The sequence below is a fragment of the Lycium ferocissimum genome, chromosome 1 (genome assembly GCF_029784015.1).
Source record: "Lycium ferocissimum isolate CSIRO_LF1 chromosome 1, AGI_CSIRO_Lferr_CH_V1, whole genome shotgun sequence".
NCBI classification, from domain to species: domain Eukaryota; kingdom Viridiplantae; phylum Streptophyta; class Magnoliopsida; order Solanales; family Solanaceae; genus Lycium; species Lycium ferocissimum.
Window position 1 is genome coordinate 9,352,462 of NC_081342.1, and position 6,668 is coordinate 9,359,129.

Consider the following 6,668-nt stretch of genomic DNA (forward strand, 5'->3'; position numbering starts at 1 on the left):
CATGCATTTGGCCTATTTTTATACATGGAAGTATGAAACCTTTATTTAATCAGACTTTATGAAACCTTTATTTAATCAGACTTTAAGCATGATTTAACAAGTTCTTTATGGTCTGTAAATATTTTTGAGATAATCTCAATCTTTTGAACAATAACTTAATCTGAGTTTGTTGCAGAATATCATCCACATTCTTTCAATATAATAATATATTTATCCACTCAAAATGGCAAAAGTGCATTTCAGAAATTAAAATAGCAAAAAAATCTGGGCGTTGCTGGACATTGTTATACTTTATGCAGTACCAACTATCAAAATCTAATGCAATCTCTTTTTGATTTCTTACTGGATTTTGTATTAAACTTTTGTTGGGAATGGCCTGGGATCTGCATGCCCTTCTTCTACATTCAACTGGAACCTCAATTAATATATTACTACTATATATAGTTAAAGAGATAAGGGTTAAAAATACACCCTAACTGTTTTTTTTTTTTTTTTTTAGTTTCATACGTAAACTATCATAAAGCTGAAAAAACTATTTAAACTTTCACTATCAAATTTGCAAAACACACCTAAACTAAATGTGTGAATTCACTCTCCAAAAAGCAAGTGAAGCTGAAATTTTCTCAAGAAAATTATTCACATGGCATAAGTAATGCCATGGTGGCACCTACATGAAAATTAAAAAAATAATATTTTTTTATAAAAAAAACTGTATGTTTTTTTAAGAAAATTGCATTATTTTTTTTTAAAAAAAAACAGCATTTTTTTTTTAAAATCTGGATGTTTTAAAAAAAAAATGAAAATAATAATAATTTTTGTAAAAAAATATCAAAAAATTTAGAAAAAAAAAAAAAAAAGATTTATAAAATGGAAAAGTTGATTTTGTGAAAACTAAAATAATCAGTTTGCTTTTTTATTTTTTTAAAAAATAACTTTTCCATTTTTTAGACTATTTTTTTTATTTTCTATAATTTTTGATATTTTTTTACAAATATTAATTTTCAGTTTGTTTTTTAAAACAAATAGTTTTTTTTTAATTTCCATGTAGGTGCCATTGTAGCATTATTTATCCACATGGAGAACATTTGGCAACATTTTTATATAAAATGGAGAGTGTAGATCACATGCCATTCAAGAATAATTTGAGGTGTGTTTTGCAAACTAAATAGTGATAGTTTACGTAATTTTCTCAACCTTATGATAGTTTAGGTATGAAACTCAAAAAAAAAAAAATAGTTAGGATGTGTTTTTTACCCTTATCTCATAGTTAAATAATAATATTATGTTTTCTAATCAATAAGTCATGGCACTTTTCAAATTTTCTTTAGATGTATAGATGCTGTAACACGTGTAGTGCTTTTATTTGCCTTGGTCTAATCTTGACACTATTTGCTAATATCCTGCTTGTATTTAATTGATTATTATTCTTACACTTTTTGATCATCATTTGTCTTGGTCTGTCCTTCAACTTTTATTGTTTCTGGATTGTAAGTAAACCTACCACCCACATGGTGGAAGATAAGGCGGTCCACCAAAAAACTAGGCAGCAACATGTTGGCCTTCAAAGTTAAGCCAACTGTATATACCAGTGCAAGACTTCGGAGTTTTCTTCATTGAGATTCAAATGTTATATACTTATACCTTGAGAGAACCAAAAACATGAGTGCAAGTAGGTCAAGAGAAGTTTCAGGTTCATACATTTTGAGGACCCCTAGCTGAAGAACACAAGTTAAATAATTTTTAAACGTATATAAAACTTCTATATTGCAACCATAGGTGGCTGTGTATGACCATTGCATCCATTTCCTTGGTATATCACGGGCAATAACACTATGCTAGAAAGCTTAAGGGCATTGAGGGGAACCGTTATGAACATCAATAACTTCTTAGCTACTGATTGTCGCATTGAATTAGCTCATTTTTCAATTGGTGATGGCCTTACCCAGCACTACTAAAAAAACACTATTTTCCCACTGAAAAATATTCAACTCAAGAGGAAAAACCTAAATAGTAGTATGTTCACACGGAAAAATTTGGAAGTTTTCCAGTGTTATGGGTACCTGTTTCTCACCATGCGTTTTCCAGTAAGCTGGTTCGGTGGAATGAAGTGGAAAAATGATGTTTTATAACTTAAATTTCCCACTGAATATCGGTGGGAAAACCTCTATTTCTAGTAGTGTGACAGGCGCCTCTATTAATATTAGTTTCTTAGTAGGAACATTTTAAGTTTGGTCGTTTCGAAATATTATGGACCCAAACAGAGTGTATATGATGAGGAGAATTCGTGTAACCAATCCCTTGTTTAGGATGGGGTAAGAGGTTTAGTTATCGGTGGTGTTGTTTCGTCTATAAGCTAAAATGGGGCATGATTTTGTCTAGTAGACGAGCTATATCATGCGTTTGCATTTAGTTTCTCTTGTAGTGCCTTGAACTGTTATAATTTTCAAAATGAATAAAAGTAGTAATCTAAGACTTAGTTTGTGCCACTTTATCACATTCTTCAGTACGAATGTATAAAAATGATCATTACCGACCTCTTCTGGTATCTATGGGTGTGTCACGATATAACAATTGGTCATAAACGTCATATGGTTTTTTTTTTTTTTTTTCGAAATCGTTCTCACCTTAGAACTTCTTAGCATAAGACCGCTGAATTCCCAATCTTTTGCTTGTTATACGGTGACAATATCAATATAATTAAGGGTGAAAATCATTCATACCCCCAACTTTGCTTTGAAAATCAAACTTTCCCCTCAACTTTGAACAATAGACTTCCCCCCCCCCCCCCTTATCCTATGCAATGACTATTTTAACCTTATTTTTTTCAATCCTCCATTTATGTAATACATTTTTATATTATATTTAATATTTATTTAATTAATGTTGGTATTTATAGATTCTTATTTTAAGTTTATTAACATTTAATATAAGTAGATTAATAATTTTATGAATTTATAACAAAAATATATGCTATTTTTTATGATTATTATTTTAATATTATATGCAGTATGTATTTATGTATGTATATGCATGTGTGTATATTTAAGTTTCACTTCTCTTATTCTCTATTGTTTATCTAAATAAACAAGTCTTGGTTGTCTCTAATGGAATATTTCCTAAATTATAATAAAATTCATTTACAGTATAAATAAATAAATTTTAAAAATTTTCCCCTATTTTTTTAATTGTTTTTGCATTACCTACGTTGAAATATATTTATAAAGTTATTATGACCTGTTATTTTTCACTTGTATAAATAAATATTAAAGTTTTGATTATTTTTAATAAAATTAATTTTTTGTTTATTCTGCTAATTTATTTTATTATAGAACATCTTTAACTTACATACTCAATTAGTATTTCTCACTTTTTACTTCGCCTTGAAGATAATATTAATTTTTTATAAGAAATTTGTTACATAAATTAAAAAAAAAAATATTAACATGATTTTAAAGAAGTAAAAAAAGAAAACAGAAGTTAATAATGTAAGGTTAAAGTAGGCATTTTAAAAAGCCAATTAGGATAAAGGTGGGAGAATGTCTGTTATTCAAAGTTAAGGGGGGGAATTTAATTTTTAAAGCAAAATTGAGGGATGTAAATGATTTTCACCCATATAATTAATCGTCGTTATCGGGTACAATTGTCGTTGACATCTCTTCATATTCGTTGATACAGCTTTACAAATTTTAGTGTGAATGAATAAAGATATATATATATATATATATATATATATATATATATATATATATATATATATATATATATATATATATATATATATTTAATTTTTCACACACACACAAAAAAAGTAACTCAAATATATACTGTCGTCCAAATGCCTAATGAAAGGCTAGATATTGATTTAATTTTCATTCATGAAATTTTAACCTTTTTTTTTTTTTTTTAAGTGAAATTCAAGTTCAAAGGAAACCACATTAAGCTTCCAACTCATTGTAAGTTTGTAAGTCTGAAGTTTGTAAGTCAGTCACTCGCTTCGTTTGGTTTGTTTTGGTTTAAGCTTCCAACTCATTGTTTTGTAATTCGGTGCATCGATGCATATTTTTTAACTCAAATATATACATTCAAGTCGTCCAAATGCAATCAAACAATTACATAAATAAAAGAAAGATGGGTTTACCAGGTTTTGGTTGACGAATGTGGAGAAAGAGCATTAAGACATTTTTAACACACACAACATATACATAGAGATCTCTGGGGTTAAAATCAACTATTTTAATTACTCTGGCAGAGCAGAAAATAGCAATTATGAGCAGCTTAACAGTCATACAAGAAGAAGAAAGAACTAAGGAGCTTCCTACTAGAGGAAGAAGAGGTTGGAGCCGGAGAGCAGCCATTGGTGGAACTTTTCAGGTCTATGACATCAAAGTTGAAGCGGAATGTTCACACCCCATCAATACTGTAGCCTTTCGTTTTCCTTTGCTCCCTCCCCTCCTCAAGGCGTAATTAAAAATAAACATTTTGACATGGCAAAAGTGCATTTCTTCAATGGAAATAATAAAAGCTCATGATGCTGCTACTTTTGACATTTTAGACAGCAACGACTGTCAAACTCTAATGCAACTTTTCAGATTTCTTATTTGATTTTGTATAACTTTTGCTGGGAATGTTGGGGCCTGGGATCTGCCCTACTTCTACATTCATCTCAAACATCAATTAAAATATTATCGGATAAAGTTCGATATTAATTTTATTTTTTGTGTCGGCGTGCCACTTTTCAGCAAATCATTTGGGTTGGTGGATGCTATCATGCTAACACTAGAGGTCTTATTGGCTTGGATTATATAATATCATATATTGATTTAGGAGTTAACTGAATTTATTAAATCTGAAATATGGGTTCATATAATATAATATTTGTTAAAATTTTAGAATTCGTCGCATATATATTCATGTTCGGGTCAAGTACTGGATTTGATTGAACATATAAAGCTTGTAAGCTACGTACCTCCGTCATTGTTTGTCACTCCATGCTTTTCAAATTACAGATTTAATTAATATAAATTTGCATCGAATAGACATACTCACGACAAAACACTTTAAATAGTGTTCTATTTCGACCAGTAGTAGCGCTTTCCACTACAACTTGATTAATGATAAGTATTAAACTTTCGATCATCATATGTCTGTGCCTGTCCTCACATTGTGTTCTTTCTGGATTGTAAGCAGACCTCTTCCTTTTTTTTTTTTTTTTTCCTTTTTCTCACCACACTGTTAATTCGTAGAAAGCAAGAAACTTAGATAGTTTCAAAATTGTGTCGATTGACACAATTCAAATTGTGGCATGGACTATTCTTTAGATTTTTCCTGTACTTGGAGTGACCTGTTGAAAAATAATTTTACGAATGAAACATTTTTCATGTTAGTTCAGGAGCGGGTCAACGTAATATGCGCCCTAACCTCAAGCGTTACTATGATGCTTTAAGCCCATTTATTTAAAATTACATAATCTTATTTGAAGTTTATTCCTTTAATTTTGTTGAGATGCGAAAAGTTAATAATATTTTCAATTTCATATATAATAGACAATATAATTAGTCTATTTAATCTTTATCAAGACATTGTAATTGATTGTCATAAGATACATTTGTTTTGAATTTTTTTCTTTTATCTGACATTCACAATTCATTAATAAATGAGATAATTGTTAAAAACACACCGGAAGTATCACTTGTTACTAGTTTCCTACCTGAACTCTCACCAACTACTTATCAAATCACACCTCAACTAGTATCTAATGGTGTGTGGTGTACGCTATCTTTTTGATTTAAAATGGTGCCAAATGGCAGTGCACGCAGAAGATTTATTTTATTTTATTTAAAAAAAAAGAAGAGCGATAATAGTCAAAAATACACCCGAAGTATCAATTTTTGCGAGTTTCCTACCTGAACTACCAGGTGTTTGCGTTTCCTACATGAACTATCACTAACTATATATCAAAACACATCTAGAAATTAATAAGTCAACTGCCATGTGAACGATATTTTATAGGCAAATTAAGCTGTCACATGCCTTTTAGCGATTATATACAAACACTTGGTCTAGTCAGCTTCGAGGTGTGTTTTAATAAATAGTTGTGATAGTTCAGGTGGAAAACACAAACACCTTATAATTCATGTAGGAAATTCGCAAATAAAAATGATACTTCAGATGTGTTTTTGACTATTACTCCCTCCGTCCCAATTTATGTGGCACCATTTGATGGAATACATGCATAAACAGCGGAAGCAACTAGCCAGGATCAAACCTGCATGTAATATAGACAATACATAATCAAGAGTTTAATCAAACACAAAATCGATACTTATCTCTTGAAGCGTGAATGCAACCTCGAATCTTGCCTTCAAGCACGAGCAAAAACCATCCACGCGTTCATTCTCCAGTTCTACGATCTTCTACTGTGTAACGCGAATAATACCAGAATCTTGAAATTCGTGTGGACGAATTTCTATGGAAAAAGTGTAGAAACTTGTAAAACCCTTACCTCCTTATGGAATAAGACCCTTTTTATGACTACAGGTTTTAGGGTTTAAACCATTTTCCCAAGCCTGATAGGTCTTTCTTTTCCACCAAGAAATCAAATTTCATTTAATTCTTTAATATTCGGGCACAACAGTGTCACGCCCCGAACCATGGCCTGGGCGTAACAC